The sequence below is a fragment of the Vespa velutina genome, chromosome 7, assembly GCF_912470025.1.
Source record: "Vespa velutina chromosome 7, iVesVel2.1, whole genome shotgun sequence".
NCBI lineage: Eukaryota > Metazoa > Arthropoda > Insecta > Hymenoptera > Vespidae > Vespa > Vespa velutina.
In genome coordinates this window covers 4,949,477-4,973,682 of record NC_062194.1, presented here as the reverse complement: position 1 = coordinate 4,973,682, position 24,206 = coordinate 4,949,477, and the positions used below count along the sequence as shown (strand labels likewise).

Here is a 24,206-nt window from a genome sequence, read left to right as displayed (position 1 = left end):
TTTTACATTTTTATAATACCAATAACACATTATAAATAATAATAAATATATGAATATATATAAAAAAAGAAAAACAAAAATAAATAAATAAATGATTAAATAAGACTGCTAATAACGTCATTATATTATAATAATTAATATTACATGAAATATTAGGATCTATTATTCGTAAATCTAATAATGGAAAAAAGAAACAATTGTTTTCACAAAATATAACCATTAAAAATCATTAAATCGTAAATGTCTCTTAACGATCATATTGATAAATTTGAAATATTAATTACAATATCAATTGTAATTAATATTTTTATAAAACGATTGCCAAATCTTGTTATCTTATTTATCTCCATTGCATAAAGATATAATACCTAAATAACGAGTACAATCGTATTAATAGATATTAATTATTTTGGATATGATATTAGAAAAACAATTATTTATATATATATTGTCTTTTAGATAATTAGATATCACGTTTTTATGTATGATTTAGAATGAAAAAATCGAAAATCTATATCATACTTTTTTTTTTTCGATCGTGCACGTGTTATATATAGGATGGGAGTAAAAAAAAAAAAAAAAAAAAAAAAACGAAATTCGCTTTAAAAAATTGAAAAATGTGTAATCGATTTGTAAAAATCATCTAAAAATTTTCAATTCATATTATATTTCGTTCATACGTTAATTAAATTATATGATCAACCTTCAATCATAATTAGACGAATAAGATTAGAATCATTAATTATACATGGATATTTTCAGGGGCACATTATGAAATTTATTTCATAATAAATTCCTATAAAGAGAATAATTATCGCTCGTATCGCTCGGTATCGACGATGTATTAATAAATTTTAGAAAAGTCACGAATGGTTAATCTAATATCTTAATATATATGATCGATCATTTATCTCGATCTATCTAATAATAGACATGAATTCGTTAATGTAGACAAAGAGCTAAGATAATAAAAGGTCGATTACGAGATATCGCACAAGGCTGTTAACGAATAAAAGCGAAAGGATTAATCGGAATTAACGATGCGAAGAGTTAATACTACGAAAAATCGTGGCAGCAACATAAAACATCCTTTCTCCTCATTAATTATCCTAACTGTTATCAATTCAATGTTATTTTCGAAGATATTACAAATTTTCAAAAAATTCAATTAAAAATCTTTTTATATATATATATATATATATATATATATATATATATATATCATAAATTATATATAATATCTTATATATCTATAAGATAGCAATTTCTTTCAATTCTTTTAAAAATTTCGATGTACGTGCATATAAAAAATAAAAAAAATATTCTCACGGTAGGTAATAAATATCCTCATTTAGATGTAACCTAAATTAAGTATTTTTTTTTTTTTTCTTTTTTTAACAATCGTACTTCTTCACGAATTCACGTTAAAAATTTACGAAGAGAAAAGAAGAAATATGAACGTTGTTTTCTTTTTTACTTTTTTCACATGGAAAAAAAAGAAGAAGAAAGAAATGAATAATAAAAGATGTGTAAACAAAATTGAAAACATTTATGTATGTTTACAATGTAAACGAATGCTCTTTAATTCGATGAATACTCTCCTTTTCGTTCTTCAAATATTGACGAAAGGAAGATGGATCTTAACGAGAAAAAAGAGACGAATGTAAGAAAAAAAACAAGAGAAACAACAAAAAGGAATGATGAAAAGGCACGTGATGAAACATGAAAACACAGAGCGAGAGAGAGCGAGCGAGCGAGCGAGAGCGAGAGAGAGAGAGAGAGAGAGAGAGAGAGAGAGAGAGGAAGAAGACTTTTTCTTTGTGTCTTACGAGGAGCAGACTTTCCCTTACTTTGATCAAAGCCGCCCACACTCTTGAAATCCTACGATTGTCCTCCACCTCCACTTCCACTTCCACTTCCACTTCCATTTCCACCTCCGCCTCCTTCACACTCGGCATGAGCTAATCGAGGAACAAAACGAACGCGAGGAAAGTGGTTTTGCCAACTGTACGATTGAAAATAAAAAAAAAAGAGAAGAGAATCATAACGGGAAAAGAAGTTGGGTCATCTAAGAGTAGGAGAGAGAGAGAGAGAGAGAGAGAGAGAGAGAAACAAACAAACAAATAAAAAAAAAAGAAAAAAGAAAAAATATGAAAACGAAAAGATAAGAATAAAATGGATAAAAAGTATTAAGATAAAAGTAAAAAAATAAAGGGAAAAGAAAAAGGAAAATAACGATGACGCAGTAAATAGGAAACAACACAGTTTGCATCGAAGCTACCAGCCGCGTCTCGTTTATTACGGTGGATTTTGCGGTGAGAAAAGAATAAGATGATGAGAAAGGGAAAGAAGAGAAAACATGGATGCATCGTAGAAGAAAGGAGAGACGGTTTAGAGAGAAAGAGAGAGAGAGAGAGAGAGAGAGAGAGAGAGAGAGAGAGAGAGAGTGAGTGAGAGAAAGAGAAAGAGAGGGAGGGAGTTAGAGGGGAAATGGAGCATGACGCGACACCGTAACGTCTCACGATTGTATGCAAAAGTTTTACTCGGAGTCCAACTTACTGTATATTCCTGAGAATAAATCTCAATTCATGTTTTTTTCCCTTTACCGCTACAACTAAATCGGTAATCTTAAAATTCAAATTCGAACGAAGTACCGTTTTTCTTTCTTATCTATCTATATATTTCTCTCTCTCTCTCTCTCTCGCTCTTTCTCTCTCTCTCTCTCTCTCTCTCTCTCTCTCTCTCTCTCTTTGTTTACTCTATTCTAATGGTTTGTTTATCTTGGCTGAGAATCGACGATCACTATCAAATTTTGCATACAAATGCATATCCTTACGAACTTCAAATAACTTATTCATTGTATTGCCAAAAAGAAAAAAAAGAGAGAGAGAGAGAGAGAGAGAGAGAAAAGAAAAAGAAAAAAAAAGAGAGAGAAAAGAGGAGAGAAAATAAATGAAGGAAAAAAAAGAAAAAAGAAAAAAAAAAAAAATCAAAGGAATGAATGAATAAATGAAAACAAAAATAAATAAATAACTATCGTGGAGTGTGAAATCTTATTAAAAGAAAAAAGGAAAAAAAAAAAAGAAAAAAAGATATAAAATAATAAAATAAAATAAAATGCAGAATAAAAACAAATATCTACATCGTAAGTAATTTTAATCGAAACATATTTTCCTCCATGTATATACGAGTACAACCATTTCTTTTTTTTCTTTTTTTTTTTTTTTTTTTTTTTTCTAACACTTTATACACATATACCTTGTACTTTTCTAATAAGGTAATACATATATTTTATAGAAATTACAATTAAATTTATTATCCAGGTGAGAGAAGAAAAAGATTATCTGCGATTTCTAAAAGGGGAGAAAAGAAAAAAAAAAAAAATAGAAAAAGAAAAAAAAAAAAGAAAAAGCGAGAAGATAGAAAAAGAGAGAGAGAGAAAAAAAAGAGATGAAACGATTTTCTCGATAAGAAAGAAATAAAGAAAGAAAGAAAGAAAATAAGAGAGGAGCAATACCTTTCTCGATACGCGTCCGTGGGCGTAATATAAATAATAAAAAAAGATAGAGTATGAGAGATAGAGAGAGAGAGAGAGAGAGAGAGAGAGAGAGAGAGAAAGGGAGAGGGGAGAGAGAAAAGAGAAAGATAGAGAAAGAGAGAAAAAAAATCGAGCATAACGGAGATACTCGTGTAACGAGCATCGTAGCCGACGTACCCGTTGGCAGGCCATTGACTCTGCGAAACTTTCGCCGGGCGCTTTCATGTGGAGCAGTAGCAGCAACGGCAACAGCAACGGCAACAGCAACAGCAACAGCAAAGGCAGAGGCAGGACAGACATAAAGGCAACTCTACACACACTGTTATACGAGTAAAAGGTGGTACTCAACAATCGGGTCGACCACCGACGAAATTCTTTTTCTCGCGCACCTGATTCTCAAAAGTCTCTTGAAGAAGTCACTTGGAAAAGAAAAAAAAAAAAAAAGAAAAAAAAAAGAGCAAAGAAAAGGTAAAGAAAAAACAAATAAAAAGGAACGAGAATTCTTTTCAGCGACCGACGTGATGACGCATAATAAAACAATGATTTTGTGATTGCATTGAAAAAAAAAAAAAAAAGAAAAAAAAGAAAAAAGAAAAGAAAGAATAAATAAATAAATAAATAAATGTATAAAGGAAAATATGAATATTTAATAATTACAATCGATTATAATTGATAAATATTTGTATATATATTGTCGATCTATTTGAATTCTTGTATTATATATTATATCATATTATATTATAGATAATAGTATTATATAATATATATTATATTATAATATGATAGATTTTTTAAACGAACAAAAATATGTTTGAGAAGTTTAAAAAAAAAAAAAAAAAAAGAAAAGAAAAGAAAAATATACCAATGATGTTCACTTTCTTTTAACTTCGAATTAAATAATTTTTAAATCCGTCTGATTTTATCGAATGAAATAAATCGACGTAAGTACTTACTTCTATGACGTAAGTAAGTACATACATATCGCTTTCGTAATTTGTCTCCAGTTAGAAACACGTAAGTACTATAACGAGAAACGGACGACTCGGAAAAAGTTTCTCCACGATCTAGATGCACGAATAAGTGCGCTATGAGAACTAGAAGAATATTTTCTATACCTCTATGCGTTTCTCATTTGGGAAGTTCGAACTTTCCTATCCACTCTCCTTCTTTCTTTCTCTGTTTTCTTTTTTCTTTTTCCTTTTTTTTTTGTTTCTCTATTCCTGGTTTCATCTTTCACTTCAAATATGAACTAACACTAGCAAATAGATTCCAATGCATTGAGACAAATCATTATGATCATTTATGATTTTTTTTTTTATAAAATATCGTCGTACAAAAGTCCATTTCTAATATCTAATCATATGGAAATAAGTTGTCAACGAAGTAAACATATTTTCTTGTGAATTAAAATTATTATGATTCTAGCCAATGACAAATTTTTCAATCGAACAATAATTTAAGTTCGAAACAAAACTCGTAAGAAGATAACACTACATCGACAAGATCGTTTACGATTATATACATTAATAAATTCTATGTAATATTACCATTATAGAAAATGTCACTTTCAATCTAATCATATTGAAATTTACTATCAACATTATTGAGATACGTTTCACATTAAATAAAATTACTTCACGACTTTATTCCACAAGCAAATTATTTATTATTCTTAGATTTCAAGTTCCTATCAAAACTGATAAATTTGACACTAATAAATTGAAAAGATTATTTACAATATAATACATAACAATATAATGAATTTTATGAAATATTATCGTACAAAAATCTAATTTTAATCTTGTCCTGTCAAAACGAGATGTTAAAAAAATTTACCATATATATGGTTTCGTAAACTTACGTATCTCTGATATTATCCGTCCATAAAATCTTTCAAAATATAATATAAAAAATTGTAATTAACAAAATTCATTCAACAGAGTTTTACGAAAAAAAAAAAAAAGAAAAAGAAAAAGAAGAAGAATACGAAAGGTACAAAAATAATTTCGAAATTTAAAACTTAATATATTGCATCATATGTACTATACACACACACACACACATAAGGACACTAACATGAAATTGTGTACATAATAGCTACTAGTGTAAATTTTCGAATTGCTTCATTTTCCAAGTGTGTAGATATCCAAAGATTAGTTAGGATTAGGTGTAATTCGAAGTTGAATCACAGAGTATACATTTAGCTCGATTAAGAGGCAGAGTTCGAGGAGTCTCTTCGTTTATTCAATTTGCCAAAGCACATTATCGCGAGGCACGTTTCTACCATAGAGCGCATTTTCGTGATAAAAGGAGTTTATGAGATATCTCTCTTACTCCCTCTCTCTCTCTCTCTCTCTCTCTCTCTCTCTCTCTCTCTCTCTCTCTCTCTCCCTTTTTTCTTGGTGAATGAATAATTTCGCGGCAAACCACCTTGTTGCTTGACTAGCCTGTTCTTCTTTTTCTTCTTTTTCTTCTTTTTCTTCTCAAGAAAGAAAGAAGAAAAGTAAAGAAGCACCGCAGTTCGAAAGTTTCTCACGAGACGAAGAAGCTATCGCGTTTACTATCACGAATCTCTCTCTCTCTCTCTCTCTCTCTCTCTCTCTCTCTCTCTCTTTCTCTATCTATCTATCTATCTATCTCTTTCTCTTTCTTTCTATCTCCCTCTGGAGATCCTAATTGCAATCTCTTACGACCGCCTACGAGTAAACCGTAGTCATTTAAATTTGTGTCATTACATTCCGTGTCGTACACAATAAGCTAGCTGGTCGTTCTGGGACGTGGGATGATAACGCCGACGACGATGACAAGGACGATGTAGTTCTCTTATAAAATTCTTAACTTTTTCTCTGACCATTTCTTCTTTCTTTTTTTTTTTCTTTTTTTTTTTTTAAGATAAATATCTAAGATTTTCAATCCCCTCGTAATTTCAAATTAATATTTTATTAGGACATTTTAAAAAAAGAGAACATTTTTGTTTGTTCGTTCGAACAACAAAACAAGATTTACTAAAATATAATAAAAGAAAAAGAATAAAAAATACTAATAAATAAAAAATAAATCTGTTACGTCTTAACTATACTTATTAAAATAATAATACAGGACGGGTCAAAGAAAAAGAAAAAAATTAATTACTCTTTCTCGAGACTTTTTTTTTAACTAACCTTTGTTTTTCAAATCTTAAAAAATACTAGCTTAGAAATTGTTAGGCTCATATATTCATTGCTATTATTATTATTTATAGAATTATCACAATAGTTTCAATTATACACCTAAACTATTCTGTATTATTACTTGTTACCATGAACGACAAGATCGATAAAAATAATAAAACTGATTTCGTGGATCATAAAAATGTAATATGTGTGCTCTTTCCGAGGGCATCTGGTATTACAAGTAGCCATCATTTCTCTATTTATAAAGTCTATAAGCAAGATGTAAAAAGCTTTAGAATTCTAAAAACAACTTATCGAATTTATGTATCTATGTCTCTTCTATATGTAGATATGACTGTAGGCCGACTGTATGCTAATCCACAATCGATAATACACAGTATTTTATTTGCGCAAATTGCAGACGGACATTGAACGAACTCGGATTGCTAAATATCTTTATTTTATTTTTTTAATAACGCATATTAATCACTTCGATACTAATAAAAAATAATAAAACGATCATTTTATCATAAAATCATCGTAATAAATCAACGAATTGTCATTTTAATGTGTCAACAATGAAGTTATCGTTTAATGCATAATGATCGTACAAAATCTTCATTTTCATGAAATCCTCATGCCTTCTTAAAAAAAAAAAAAGAAAAAAAAAAGAAAAAAAAACAAAAAGAAAAATGAAGCTGAACTATATTTCAATAAAATTCATCTAACTGTATGAAATATAATTTTCTAAATAATTTGATACGATTTTTAATGAATGAAATACATGATAAATTTTACGATCGATTGATCGATCGATCGATCAATCGATCGACCGATCGTTAACGATGTCTCCCGATCGAAAAACCGTGTGTATTGCAATGGAAGCGTAAAGCAGGTCTACTTCGACCGGGATACAAAAAATCAAGACCACTTTCTATACCGTCTGCTCCAGTTACAATAAAGGAACATCTTGTCCCGTGACACCGTAAGAAAATCAAGATCGTTGTCCTTCTCTTCAAAATGATCGAGAGGCGTTGATCTTTTTTCCATATTTTTTGTTAGCTAAAGAAATAAACGACGTTTGTTTAATTTTTGTTTTTAGGGTCGATGTCATATATATTAGTAGTAGATATATTTATCATGGTATATATATATATATATATATATATATATATATTATTATATAAAAAAGATTTACATATATACATTAATTCATATATATATATATATATATATATATATATATATATATATGTATACATTTAGTATTATGTATAATAAATATACTACAGTAAAAATATACAAGCAGTGTATATATATAAAACAAATATAAGATACATAGAAGAGTAGTGTAGTATATATAATAAATATACTCTGTGTGTGTGTGTGTGTATGTGTGTAAAGCAAATTGTATTTACTAATAAATTAAACAATATAAAACTTTCCATAGTTGCAATATAATTTTAATTCGAGAAATATCACAATAAAGGATAAAGGACAAATAAAAGTATGATTCATTTGGATTAGAAGTAGGATATAAACAACAAAGGAAAATGAATAATTTTCTAAGCCAGCTCATTAGAATTATATCGGAGATCTATAGAAAGGATAAATCGTTTGAGAGAGTAATAGTGAAATCGACCGAAATCGTTGAAGCGTGTTTCCTTGACACTCGCGTCACGACTTTAATTGTCTTTTGTTATAGAAAAGAAGAGGAAACGAATCGACTCGTCTCAGTTTGTATCGGCTCGTCTCCTCTTCCTGTCCTTGAACCTCCGCAAAACATCACGGATATCGTCTTCGTTGATTATAGTTCACACAAGTAACCATGAGGTTTCTTTCGAAAGGATTCAAATTTCATTTGAGATCAATTTATGAAAATGAGAATTCGATACATTGTGAAAGTAAAATATGAAATAAAATGCGTTCGAACTGTGCATACATTTTTCTTTTTTCCAATTCGATATCAACGATACCAACTCTCATTTTAGGTCAAACCACATATTAGTCATGGTAAAGGTCATGGTCGAAGAATTTCGCTCAAACATTCATATTCTTCGATCGTTCATATATTTCCTTGTTTACACAGACATGAAACGAACTAGAAAAATTATTTTACGTTTTTACTTTAAAAAAAAAAAAAAATATGTCCATTATGTTAATGAGGATCATAAATAAAATAATGAATTGCAACTATTAAAAAATAATTTAGAATTTATAATCGTTACAAGAGTCATTAAATTTTCTTCTTTTATTTATTTCCTTAGTTAGAATATTTTATCTTATATTTGATTTAAAAAAAAAAAAAAAAAAAAAAAAAAAAGACGTAATAAAATATTTACAGATTACATTAAAAAATGTGTCTGTCTGTGTGTGTGTGTGCATGTGTATGTATGAGTTGTAATTAATAAAATTATTAATCTATTATCTATCATAAACATAAATAACATTTATCACTAGTATAGTATCTAATTAATATCTGAATAACAAACGATCGAATAAAACTTCATTAATGTGATTCTACTTTTAAAAATGAATAAAACTCATTTCATTGAATGAAAAATGAAAAATGAAAAATCGACAAAAACGTAGGTACGTGTGGAAAAAGAAATACGAATGAATCTTTTGAGAATATTAATAATATAAAAAAAAAAAAAAAGAGAGAAAAAAAGAAAAAGAAACAAGGAAAAAAAAAGAAAAGAAAAGAAAATGATGGTCTGTCTTCCTAATATTAAATAGAAAGAAAGACATTAAAGGAACATGTAAGTACGTTCTCGTGACAAAACTCTCTTATTTCTTTTCCGGTAAACGTGACTGCACCTGCGCTTCTCTACCTCGGTTTCGCTAACGTTCGCTTTGCGACGTCCTGAACAACACCTGACAGGAAAGTCATCGTTAAAAATTCCGTTACACGCGTCTGAACGCACTTGAGTATTCAATTGCGCGTGTATCTCTTTACAAAGCAATACCGTACATGCTTTCGATCTTCGATGAAAGTTCGAGAATTTGCGAAATAGCGAAAACAACGATGAAAATACCAAATAAATTTCGCTAACTAGACTTTTGGTCGAATTTATTTAATCTTTTACAGAGTAAAAATATCAAAATTGGATCAAAAGTACCAATGGGTGATTGATTAAAAATCAATTGGGCTCATTTCTTTCCGACTTTTTTTGTCAGATTTCGATAAAGTCACGAGCCTAGGAATATTTTTTTTTATAATCTGAAAAAAAAAAAGAAAAAAAGAAAAGAAAACATTAACTTGAAAAGTTTCGAAAAAGAGTTATTGATCTTTAAAATCACTCATAATAATCTTTGAACCCTCCTGTACTTCTATAACAATTTTTAATTTTACAATTACATTAATATCGATCATAAGTCTCATTTGTTTAATAATCCATACACGCATACACTTTTTTATCGAATTGTAAGATTAAACAATTAATTCGATTTAATTTGATTTGATTTAATTTGATATGATTTAATTTAATTTGATTATGTATTATTTAGTTTATATCTATTATTTATATCTTGATATTTTATATTTTTATTTGACGTTGAATAACTTATTTAATTGTATAAATACATGAATAACTTATACAATAATTAATATAATTGTATTGACATTTTAATGTTTTTTATTTGTTTGTTTATATTATAATCAAGGTAGAATTAATTTGAATTGAGTTTGTTGACTTAATGAATCAAGCTAAAATTATATATATATCATAAAATTATAAAATTATGTATATCATATATGATTTATTTATAATAAATAAATTAATTAAATTAAAAATTATTAAAAAGTTTTTAAATAACAACAAATAATATCTCTCCTTTTTATATTTATAATTTAATTCATTTCGAATATATCGAGAATTAAGATTACACGAATAATCGGATTATGTCAATAAAAAAATATCACTGACTTCGTTTTATCAATATTTTTTTTTCTTTGATCTATCATGATCATCAACTATCAACATTCAGATAATTGAATATTCAATAGAACATCCAGTTTTTATATACATCACAATGTTTGATAACAAGAAATTATCGATCGCACGATACAAATAAAGGAAACAATATATGATATTAAAATCCTTTTAAATCATTTATACATTTTCATAATACATTTTAATGGAAAAAAAATATAATCCTTCAGATAGATAAAAGAAAATAAAAAAAGATTTGTTTTTTCTTTCTTCTTATGCAACTAACAGATATTGACATTATAAATATTTGCATTGCAATGACTCCACTTGTCCTTACATTTCCATAATCTATTCAAAAAAAAAAAAAAAAAAAAAAAAAAAAAAAAAAAAAAAAAAAAAAGGAAGAATGATCGAGAAAAGATCAATTGTATTATCACTAATTACATATTGACACACTGATTATGGAAAACTTTGTGACAAACTTTCGAATAAGAATTCTTGACTCAAAAAAAAAAAAAAAAAAGAAAAAAAAATACGAAAGAACATAAATAAATAAATAAAAAGAAATAAAAAAAAAAAAAAAGAAATAGAAAACAAGTGAAAAGAAAAATTAAGAATATTCATAGAAAACTAAAAGAAAAAACGAATAAATAAATAAATAAAAGAAAGGTAAAAAAAAAAAAAATCGCAATCGTCCGCGAGCGGAAAATCAATGGTATAAAGAATTTCTCGTACGATCCGATTTCCGGAATGAAAAATCGTCGCGCGTCCGCGCTCTCGCGTTCATGGCGAGTTTAGAAAGTCCGGAAGGTGGCAGGAAATTGCACCACTGCACCACCGAGGATTTCTCGACGGCTTTTAGGCTCAACGGCTTTGGCCACCGCTGCCTTTTCCTCTTTTTTCTTCCTTTTCTTTTCTTTTTTTTTTTTTTTTCTTTTTTTCCTCTTCTTCTTCGGTTGCAGTAGCAACAACGAGAGAGATACGGCCTACCGATTCGACCATTAACGCGATTGTTTCGCCGGCTTTTAGAGAGGCGTTCGAGTACGCCTATCGACCATAATAATGATTGTTCCTTTCCTTCGACCCCCTTTCAACTCAGGTACGGATTTAATATCTTAACTGGGTCACTTTTCGACAAGAACGATAATACTTCCTAAATTAATTCTAATAACTTATCGTTAATTTATTTCTAATACGATTTTATATTATATTAGTTTGATATTAAAATTTTCAATAAAAAATATCACGAATAATAATCATTCATTCAGATCGAAATAATAATTTAGTTTCTCCTTCTGATCTACGACACGAATTTAAAAGATTTATTCAATCGATCACTCTTCGAACAATGATATCTATTAATCTTTTTTTATTTTTTTGCTCTTTTTTCTAATAGATTATTTTTGGACGAATAATTTTTTATTAAAAAAAGACGTTTTCATTAAAAAGATCTTGAAAAAAAGGATAGCGTTATTTCAAGATATTTACAATAAAATATAGTAAATTTCCATGTAACTTTTTAAAGCAATCAATAAAAAAATCATAATAATTTATTAAAATGCATATGATTTGTGTATAAATCAATTTGCGTATATACGTCATAAAGAGAATTTGAAAACGTTAAATATATTATAGAAAAAAATTAATAAAGAATAAGTCTTAGCATGCCCTTGAGAATGTTTTTTGTTTTGTTTTCTTTTCTTTTTTCTTTCTTTTTTTTTTCCCCTTTATAAACATACGAGTTCAAGTTGTAAAAAAATATTTTTCTATATATTCTATCGACAAAGATTTCTGTTTATTTAAAGTTTGTACAATTCTTGTTTAAATCCGTCCCTGTTACCACCTTCCACCCCTTTCAAACATTTCTTCGTCTTTCTGTAGAGATTGGTCTTTCTTTCTTTCTTTCTTTTTTTTTCTTTCCTCGGTCCATTCCTCATGCAAATCTTGTACCGATCGTAAAACGTTCGTTCGTTCGATCGGTTCCGTTACTGGAAGCGATGCCAGCGAGGTGAGAGATACACGAGTAGGGCGGTAATAATGAACAGAGGCAAAATGGTTGAAGGGGGTAAAGGGAAAAGCAAAAGAAAGAGGGAAAGAGAGAGAAAGAAAGAGAGAAAGAGAGAGAGAGAGACCCGTGATATTTATTCTTCGTGGAAGGCAAAGTACGATTTTACGATCTTTCACGAGCCTATGAATTCCTGTATCTATATGTATAAGTTTTTAACAGTACGAATAATAATAAAAAAAAAAATTTTTCGACACGCCTCAAACTCTTGAAATAAATTAATAAGATCGAGTTAAAGTGAATAATATTAATAAAAAGACTCATATTATTTACGTATAATTTACTTAAATTTCTTTTTTTTTTTTCTATATATATAATTTATAAATAAATTTATGATACTCTTTAATATCAATCGAAGGTCTTAAGAATGTTTATTTTAAATACATGCGTCCAGATTGACGACCTTGATGTTGTTTATTTTTCTCCTTATAGAAACAAGATCATTATTTTATGTTAACATCGTAAGAAAACTGTGGAAATATTTATTATTAATTTCTACTTGTGTAATATCATTCCTTTCCTTCTCACTCCATTATACCTATGTTAAAAGGAAAACTTTAAAAGGAAAAAAAAAAAGAGGAAAAAAGGAAAGAAAATAAAAAGAATTTCAAATACAATAATAAAAATATATGCTTAAGCACAAAACATGAGAGAGCACAAAAAGCGTGCAAAACAATTCGCATAATTTCGATCACGATCAACATGATCTACCATTGACAAGAGTCAAGTGATAAATTAAAAAACTTACTTTCAATCAATAATAATAAAGAAGATCTAATTAAAGAATCTGATTATATTCTAAAACTAACTATAGGATGTAAATACGTATAATAAATTATGTGAAATGCGATGGCGCATATTTTCAAAGTATAATAATTTTCTATACAGTCGGGACAAACACAATGACGAAGGAAAATTATATTTTTGTTATTTTTGTATTAAAGAATAAATCACTATTGTCATTGACTTAATTAATACGTTAACACTTAACAAAAACTATTATGCTATTATTATCATACTGCATTTTTGATGAACCTTAATGATGAACCGACTTGACCGAGAATTAAAATTTATTAATGATTTTTTTCGAAAATTTAAATATTTAAACGTTATTCATATTTCATGACATTTGATAATATTTCAAGATGCATCTGTATAAACAGAAGAACATTCGAGGTACAATAATTAATGGAACGATAAATTCCAGAGTATATGTATATTTTTACAGTTTTCTAAAACTTCTCTCTCGACGGTCATTATATTTAATCATTAAAAATTATTTATTCAAACGTTATCTCGACACATTGTCAATATTGTTTCTCAAATATTTCCAACAGACAATGGATTGTGTTAAAGAAGAAACGATACGAAAAAGAAAAGGAAAAAAAAAAAAAGAAAAAAGAAAAGAAAGAAAGAAAAAATATACGAAAAAAATATATATGAGAAACGTAGCTGCTTATTATTAGATTCACTTTCGCTCGATCTTACATGAAATTCCCATGCTCTTAGGAATGAAACGAAAGGTGAATTTCTTTCCAATTCGATTCGACTCGAATCGATGACAGTTCGTCTAATAACAGATTTTCTCTCGCATTCCAGATACTATCGAGTTTAATATAAAAAAAGAAAAATAAATTAATTAATTAATTAATTAATTAAAAAATTAAAAATGTGAAAGTATGATTGATTATTACTTTGGGCAAAAACGATAGGAATCCTATGAAAAAGAAAGAAAAAGAAAGAAGAAGAAAAAGAAAGAGAGAGAAAGAGAAAGAGAGATCGTATTCATATTTTGTGCTGGTTCGATATATATGTTCATATATGTATTTAGGTACGTATAAATATGTATAATATATTATATATGTATATACGTATTGGTTTTTCAAACGATTCGCGATAAATTTATTTTTGTGTGAGTTATAGATTAAAATAAACGAGCCTCGAGCAAAAGTGGGTCGTAAAGTCGAAAAACGATCGATCCGATTCGAATCGAACGATACGCTTTTACCTTTCGATAAGATATCAAAATAAATTTTCATGCGTATTATAAGCTTCAAGGGGACCTTTTTAACCTTATATTCATACGTTCATATATATATATATATATATATATATATATATGTATATATATACATATCGTATAAATAATAACAGATGCATTCTAAAGTATTTATGTAACTTCATGTAGGAGGATCAAGCAGATTAACGTTTGATCGTTAAAAAAGAATAGAAATATATATATATATATATATATATATATATATATATATACATACATATATAAAGAATAGAATATTCATTTATTAACATTGAAAAAGAGCTTGACGTTTTTTTTATTACCAGAATTACAAATTTAAATTTATGTAAATATAAATGGCAAAGTTTATAGAATTGATAACGTAGATCTTGATGTGTTTTTCATGTTAACAAAAATTAGAGTGATAAAGAGCACTCAGTATTATATAATTTTCTGTCTCTCGGGTTATTTTTTATGCAAAATCGTTTTATTTAATTGGCATTAATAATGCTTTTAAAAGAAAATTATAGGAAAAAAAAAAAAAAAACGATGACGAAGTAGCTGAAGATAAAGAAAAAGAAGAAGAAGAAGAAGAAAACAACAACAAAAAACGGAAAATTGAAAGAAGAAAAAAATATAAATTTTTTCCAATGATATCTAATTTCTATATCATCTAATGTAATTTTTCTTCAACCCTGACTCAATCGAAATACAGCGTCACGTATAAAAATGTAATTATGGGAGAAAAAGGAGAAAAAAAGAAGAAAAAGAAACACAAAAAAAGAAGAAAAAAACAAGAAAAGAAAATCGTAAATTGCAAGCAACGTGCGAGTAAAGTTAACGCGTGATGAAGTCGATACTTAACAAGTCGATCGTTCGCCCCGGGAAAATAATTCGTAATTCAAAGTCGCCGATGAAACTACTCTGATCTGCATCGGCTTTCTCGCCTATCTATAATACATGCTGAGAGAGAGAGAGAGAGAGAGAGAGAGAGAACTACTTCTCTATTAAATTGATCAGAGAAGTATCGGATTAAAGAACATTCGCCGACTGAATATGCAAAGTTGCTACTCGTTGATATGACGACCATGACGGCGACGATACTAACATGAGTTACAGTCGATTATAAAAATATTTGGTCACTAAAAATGATCATCATTTATTTTTTTTCTTTTATATATATATATATATATATAAAATTTTCAATAAAAAATTTGTTCTTTTATTTTCTTCATATACTTGACATACCACAATTGAAAAATTCTTAATTCTGCATAATACACTTCTTAATATAATTTCACTATATCTGTTTATAACAATGTAAAAGAATATTCTCCGTTTAGCTTTAGTTAAAAAGAAGACTTATTCAATTTAAAAAAAAAAAAAAAAAGAAAAAAAAATGAAAGGAAAAGAAAAAGGGAAAAAGTAATAATCATTCAAATATTTCTATGACTATAATCGTATAATACAACATGCACCGTACTCTTTAACATTGAAGTATTCATTACGCATAATAAAGTCTCCACAATTTTCCCGAGCAAATCTATGTCTAATTCTACTTCGTCACTAACTACCAGCATATAATAACTCCGATAGACATACTTATGTATGGCGTATGTGTGCGAGTGATGTAACATAACGGTAAACGAAAGAGGGTAACTGTACGAACTTCGAATTACGAGCGAACATAGAACAAAGTATTTATTAATGTCTATTTTACATAAAATTAAAGAAAGAAAAAAAAAATAAAAATACCAAAAAAAAAAAAAAAAAAGAAGAAAACAAAAGAAAAGAAAAAGAAAGAAAAAAGACTACAAATGTAAAAATGATTTTATTATAGAAATATCAAAAGGAAATGATGATCGAAAATACGAAATTAATTTCTAGAATGTCAAACTCTTCAAAGATAATGAGAAAGAGAAAATAAATGCATAGAATGTAATTTACCATTCTACTTGCAACATATTTCTTCCTAGAATCTTTTCTTTTTTTTTCCTTACTGGTAAATACACATATACGTATACATACATACATAGATGCACGTATGAGCGTCCATGTATGCACGCACATAAAAAAAAAAAAAAAAAAAAAAAACAATCAACAATCTTCTTCCTTTCTCATTTCTTTTTCTAATACATATAAACGTACGTGTACTTTCTGACATATATGCCCTACTACTATCATTACGAGAATGGACTATAACGAAACTTTTACATTCGCACGAAAAACTTTCCAATGTTCCCAATACATTTTTAATGAGAGAATTAGTGCACGTCAATTAACGTTCTCGAAAAAAAGGAAAATGAAAAAAATCATACTTCTTTGTCTCTTCACGAAATTTCGTGAGATTTCGAGAACGTAATGTGACAAAAGAGAATCACCTATTAGTTCTAAGTCGATATACTTTATCTAATTTTTTAACAAGAGAATCAACTTACTTCGATATTTAAAAGAAACATTTTTTTAAAATAAATGAATGTTCAAAATAATTTTATCAATACGAGTATAGATATCGACATGTTACATGATCCATTCTACTCATCCACACACACACACATACATATATATAAGTAAAAAAAAAAAAAAAGCTCCAGTTATGTAAACACTTACGAATAATATCGTGACTCTTCAGATTTAACTGATAAATATTATTTAACGATGGTTACGCCAATTTGATCTGAATGAAAGCTCATAAAGTACGTATCTAAATACTTATATATCAACGTTAATCTCTATGAAATAAAATTCATCGATAACGTGGTAAATTATACGTACCCTTTAGCTTTAACTTTGAATAAATTTATTTCTACTTTCTCTCACTAATTTCTTTTTTTTTTTTTTTTTTTTTTTTTTTTTTTTTTTTTTTTTTATACTTTATTTCCTTCGAACGGGCTTCTTCTCTTCGACGACCTTAAGGGTTGATATGCTTTTTCGTCTATATCGAAAAGATTTGCGTGAGAAATAGTGAGCATAACCGTTGTATGCGAGAAGTCCTTATCTTGTTGCCAGTCTACCGTAAACTTGACTTTACGAGCGTAGCTCACTCGCGCGCTTGCTTGCTTCGAAGCGTGGCAATACGATATATAAGTATATGTATATATATGTATATATATATACATACATACACATACACATATATATATATATACATAAATATATTCCTCTTACGCATGTTTCCTTTGCATTTCGTTTCGTCTCGACGGTGTAACGGTTACTCATTGCGGTAACGCGCCTCTTCTTCTCATTGCGAAAGACACGCACCGACTTTTCTAATGCTGTCGACGCTTCCGTCAATCGAATTTGCAAATCCGTCAATCGAAATGAACGACTTTCTTTTTTTTTTTTTTTTTTTTTTTTTTTTTTTTTTTTTTTAACATGAACATTCGGTCAAATCTCTTTTGAAACTTTTCAAACGATTGATATTACTGATATTATTCTATTTCGCAATCGGACGAATTACTGTGAAAGTATACATAGTTGAGATCTCGTGAAAGTCCTTTGAAATCTTTCAAATGTTAATTTATTTTGTAATACGAAATAATTTCTCACGATTCGTAATCTTATAAGTTATTTGAAAATAATATCAGTCCACGAAAATGAGTAATTGATTTTTATTATAAATGGATCTATGAACTTTTACTACACCCCTGTATATTAATTAAAAATAATTTTATTGTTATTAGATAATCGAATATATATATATATGATCGACGTTATAATATTGAAAAAAAAAAATATTTCTTCGAATTCCAATAAGAAATTTCATACGTTTTTGATCGATAGAATATAAAATACGTAATACTAATTATAAGATTTCTAATATTACTAATTGCAAATATAATACTCGTGATTTTATTACTATTCAATTATTTACATCCTAGCATAGCATAGGAATGTCCGAGCAACTTTCTCATTTCAATCGATCGCAAGACTTTTAAACAGTATATTTCACTCGTGTCCCTTTTCCTACCATACATAGATAGGACATACAAGGAATAGCCATATAGACATCTTCAAATATATATATATACATATATATATATATATATATATATATATATATATATATATATTTATAATTTCTAGCCGAAAGGCATAACGGTATCTAACTATTCGATGACGTCCGTCGATACACTTCATTCTACATTTCAAAGGGCTATTAAATATACAATTTAATGTTAAATTTATACTATTGCCGTAAAGGAAACTTAATCTTTATCGATATTATTATACAACGTATATGTATACATATATCATGAGTGAGAAAAAAAAAAGATTATTAATTTCAATATCGAATATAACATATCTAAAGGATCCTTAATTAACATAAAACAATATATATATATATATATATTTTGTACGATATAATTAAAACGTCAAGAGATAGAGAGTGAGAGAGAAAGAGAGAGAGAATGACTAAGAAAGAAAGAAAGTACATATTGGATGTACGAAATTGATCAAAAAAGTTTACTTTAACTACCAATCCAAGTTCTTCGATTTCACGCAAGAGAGATTCAGAAAATTTGCCACAGTTTTCTCGAACCATTTAATGATTATAAATCAAACTAGGGAATATATAAGTTTTGTGCCTACTATTGGCACGTATAATTGCCGTAACCGATATACTCACGAAAGGCAACACATCTTGTGTATGTTATCATGTTACCTGTATACACCATTGCACATATGTAACTGCAGACATGTATATGTGCATACACATGCTTATGTTGTACTATGCTTGCGAGCATAGTAAAAAAAAAAAAAAAAAAGAAAAAAAGAAAAAAGAAAAAAAGAAAAGAAAGAGAGAGAGAGAGAGAGAGAGAGAGAGAAAAGAAGAAAAAAGAAAAAGGAAAGGACCGGCATTATTTACGAGGCATCGCAAAGCGTAGACTCGTAGAGAGGATTGACGATGCTTTAACCTTGCCAGACGCGTCGCAAATACCGACAAATGATCTACGTGCTATTCGTGCGTACACACAAAAGCCGACGGTAATCAAGAATCCCAACCGGCTGCTCATTTCTAACGCCGGGGATGATATTTTCCTATCATCTAAATTTGACACGTCATCGTACGGTATCACACGTGTATTTCTAATTCTAACTCTAATTTCAATTTTAAATTTGATATTCTATAACAAGAATATATATAAATTATACACCTATACATATATATATATATATATATATATATATATATATATATATGTATGTAATTATTCGTAGAGTAAAATTAATATAGATCGATCGATTTTATTTCATTATTTTTTTTCACTTGTTCGTTATCAATGTCCCACTATTGATGTCCCTTTTGTTTTCTCATAAATTTATGAAAATTCAATCTCGCACATATGTAGTACTTCGAATTATATAGAATATTTCGTTTAAAACATATAAAAAAAAGTATTATATAGTTCTGGGTAAATTTCGTGATATTGTATATATCTAATGATTTCATTTGAAATATTTCTTTGTTACGGCTAAATGTTATATTCAAAATAAATATTGATTTTCAAATATCTTAATGTAATATTTCATAACGACGGCAAAATTAAATTAGATATTTATAACTACATACGTGCTCGTAAAAGAGAAATTAAAGGAAATTTCTTTCTCATAGAAAAAGGAATGAATCAACAAATGGGAATACCATTTCCCGTAGAAAAGTCAACATCCGATTTGTGCTCGTGAGAGTTTATCGCGTGCAACTACGTTTCTGTTCGTACCGGTAAATCAATAATTTAACGATATTGCAAACGGTAATAAAGAAAAATAAATACAAAATTAAAAAAAAAAAAACGAGAAAAAGGACGAGGAACTCTTTGGAACGTGTTTTGAAAACAGGGAAGACGACGACGTCCCGCGATGAAGGTGTCATTTCCAGCAACAGGAAGGAGATAATAAAACGTTACGTCATATCGTCTCTATTAAATTCGATCGATGGATATGATGGTCGGTCTCAGGGAAAACGCACAGCCTCCTTTTACGCTCTTTCATTTTTAACGTGAAATCGTTGATATCTTTTTAATATACATCATAAAAACGCAATTCGAATTTAACAATCTTTCTTAACTTAATATAACGTAAGAGGATAATAAACATGACGCAAGAGAAGAAAGAAAAAAGGGATTACAATTTACAAAGAATATCGTTAAAAATATAACACTCTCTGTAAAATATGTTATTTCATAATTTAATAAAGGTACGAATTAAAGGCGGAGGGAGGGGGGATAAATAATAATAATAATAATAAAAAGAAAAAAAAAACAAAGTAATTTCTTTTTACCTGTATATCTAGCTGGACGAATCTGACAGATGACCACCAATGAGCCATTCGCATTGATCGAGCGCTTTAACGAATTCGTTCGATAATCGACGACGGAGATATCTCTTGTCAACTGACAATTGTCGTTTGTCCCTTTGTCGTACGATGTTATAGAATAGAGACGAATAGAAACACGTAAAGCTCGATACGTAAAGCTAATGTCCTCGGTGATTTGAAAAACAACGAAGAATGTAAGAGCTCTCCTAAACAAAACACGTCTTACTTAGTCTACGGTCGTGCGCTGACTGACGAGCCTACTCGTCGTTTCTGCCAGTGGTGTGGTAGTTGTAAGCGAGAAAAGGAGTGGGAGGTGACTCGTTGTCTGACTACAGACGGCGCCTAACTACTCGAAAGTTGATTGGTCGACGGGCTCGACGCCGGTTCGACACCCGCCGCTAGCTACTTTACACGCTCCCTACATCACAGTTTCTCTTCACCTAATTGTAAGATACATTTATTTCTCCTCTCTCTCTCTCTCTCTCTCTCTCTCTCTCTCTCTCTCTCTCTCTTACCTCCTTTCTTTCTCTTTTTCTCTCTCTCTTTTTTTTTTTTAAAAGATATGTACGAGTATGAAATGTGACAAGGAAATGACGGTGAATATAAAAATGATACGATCTTATAATTTTTTAAAATTTTTATAAAGAAAAATTTGAAAGTGTAAAAATATATTTATTTTTTAAGAGACTTCGTTTAACGTTTATTATTAGTAATAGATTAATAACATCGTTAATACATTAAAAATATAATACTAAAGGGATAATTATTAAAAAAAGATAAAGGATCTTTCTTTTTCTAATAATGATGTTGCATCATGTTTGTTAATAGTAAAAAAGTATTGTGTATTGTACTGTACAATGACTTCTTTGCTATAATCGATACTTGATTTTACCGACTTTTTCTGAGATACGTATGACTTTTTTAAAATAGTAATTATACATGACAAGAGTACAGTATGGTAAATTGAAAAGAAATAACGTTTAGAGAAAAGAAAAAAAAAAGGACAAAAAGGGAAAAAGAAGAAGAAAAGAGCAAAAAAAGGAAAAAAGATAATGGAAGACAATAGACAAGGTTCATGCAAAAATCGATACGTTAATATAAGAAGCAATTATAGACGCAAGATCTTTCTACGCCGATAATCATTATCCTTTGTTGATGATAAAACGTTTAAAAGAGATGACAAGATAAATGGGAAATTTGGTTACCTTTGAACCGTGTAAAAAATCTGGCGTGGAACTAGAAAAGACGTTCAGAAAAAGGTAACGAGAAAGAATTCAAGTAAATGGTATATCTGTGTATATATATATATATATGTTAGTACTACGTTATGTAACGACAAACTACGTTGTAAAGAAGAGTGGTGGTAATGTTTGCAGGAATGCATCATACCGAGAAAACATAATAATGTACAAAAAAAATTATGTTACATCTCGACGTAATTACTTATTTTAACACATTCCTTTTCGCCAATTTAGACGTCGTATCTTTTTACAAACATGGACGCTTAATGTTTCAGAGATTAACATTGTTTAAATAACTATTAACTTTCTCCTTTATAATTTGCACGATTTTTCTTTTTTTTTTTTTTTTTTGTAATATCATAACGTATGTACTACAAGAATGTTGTCCATAATCTGATTTATTTATTTATTTATTTTTTTTTTTTTTTGAAACAAGTATTAAACTAATGTATAATAATAAGCCACCAGAATTTACCATAATAAATGGTATAGAAAACACGTACACGTACACGTACACGTGTTTTAACGATCTTATTATTATTATGCAATATTATAGTTATATCGATCAAGCTTAATTTTACGGTATATAAATTCGTTTTTTATCTCTATTCTTTTATGTATCTTTACGATTTACTTACATACCCATTTATTTACATACCTATTCATTTACTTACATTATCCATTACATACACTTACATACATTCGATTTTTGTAGGAAAATTGAAATATAGCGTCAAAATTTTGTTCTTTTTATAATTAAAAAAATTAGATGTTTTTCTGTTTTTTTTTTTCGTTTTTCTTGGGAAATTAAAACAATGACATTAATAGCATTATAGAGATAAAATATATAAGTTTTATCTTAAAAGCACAAACACTTGATATGGAAACTACTTGATAAGTTTCCTGGTCGCTGGATTGATTGTGGAGGGCCCATCCAATAGCTAACCAAGATCACCGGACATTACACTTTGTGACAACTTCCTTTAGGGTTTCATTAATGATCATGTATATGATATTAGAATCTTGAATCTCGATGAGAATAAGACAGAAATTCACACTGCAATTTTAGCAATTGATGCAGGCATGATTCATCGTGTAAGACTAGAATTATATTATTGTCTGAGCTTAACAACAAATGTCTTTAATATCAAATGTTCGTGACTTTAAGGTAAAACTTTGACATTGCTCTGTGAAATGTCATTAATATCATTGTTTTAAACTCACCAATAAAGATTTTACAACATTATAAAATTGTACAGACAATTCATAATCACTCTGTACATATAAATAATATATCGTTTGATTACATCAAAGAGGAAATGACTTTTAAGTTTTTATTTCTTTAATTTTTTTCTCAAAGAGAATAAGATACGTTTGATCTTTGACGAGTTCTGTAACGTGCTACACAATCTAAAGGAACATTTCTTTTTCTTCGTAATTACATCGAAGATTACAGTCGAAACGATCGTTTAATGCATTCGTGCCTATGCATGTCGACAACGTTTGCAGGAGAGCCTACTAGTGCTAATACAGGCATTATTGCAAAATCTCGAAATCGCGTGATACGCACTCGAAGTGCACTCGGTTGCGCTTGAAATATCACGGGATGGTGAATATTGCATGCAGGAAGGATAACGTTGCGTTCGTACCTTGAATGTTAAATTAGAAAATATTCGTTTTCTCCGTTTTGTAAAGTAGCGCTCTTATCCGATTTCTTGATTTTATGAAACTCTTAAAAGAATTGTAAGAAATTTTAACTAAAAAAATCTAACGATCATTTTTTAATTTACAATTGCATCGAGAACAAACTTTTAACGTAAACAAGAGGAATTAAATATATGATATTAATTATTTATAATGAAAAATGAAAAGAAAAATATTTCAATGATTAATTATGTCTTTTATCGATATTCAAATATATGTACGAGATTGCAATCGA

At 28.5% G+C, this 24,206-nt stretch overlaps 1 protein-coding gene across 4 annotated transcripts in view; it reads right to left on the bottom strand.

Moving 5' to 3' along the window:
* The window catches only part of LOC124950368, a 57,178-nt gene that overhangs the window by 24,269 nt on the left and 8,703 nt on the right, over positions 1-24,206 (bottom strand). The window contains exons 1-2 of one of the 4 annotated variants that reach the window (XM_047496947.1): positions 20,991-21,297; positions 1,851-2,005 (exon numbers count right to left, since the gene is read on the bottom strand). The exons of 1 other annotated variant lie outside the window; for it this stretch is intronic. The gene's annotated coding sequence lies outside the window, so the exon portion shown is untranslated. Of the gene's footprint in view, positions 1-1,850; positions 2,006-3,715; positions 3,763-20,990; positions 21,298-24,206 lie in introns of those variants that run through there. 2 more of the 4 variants (XM_047496946.1, XM_047496944.1) reach the window with 2 other exon arrangements.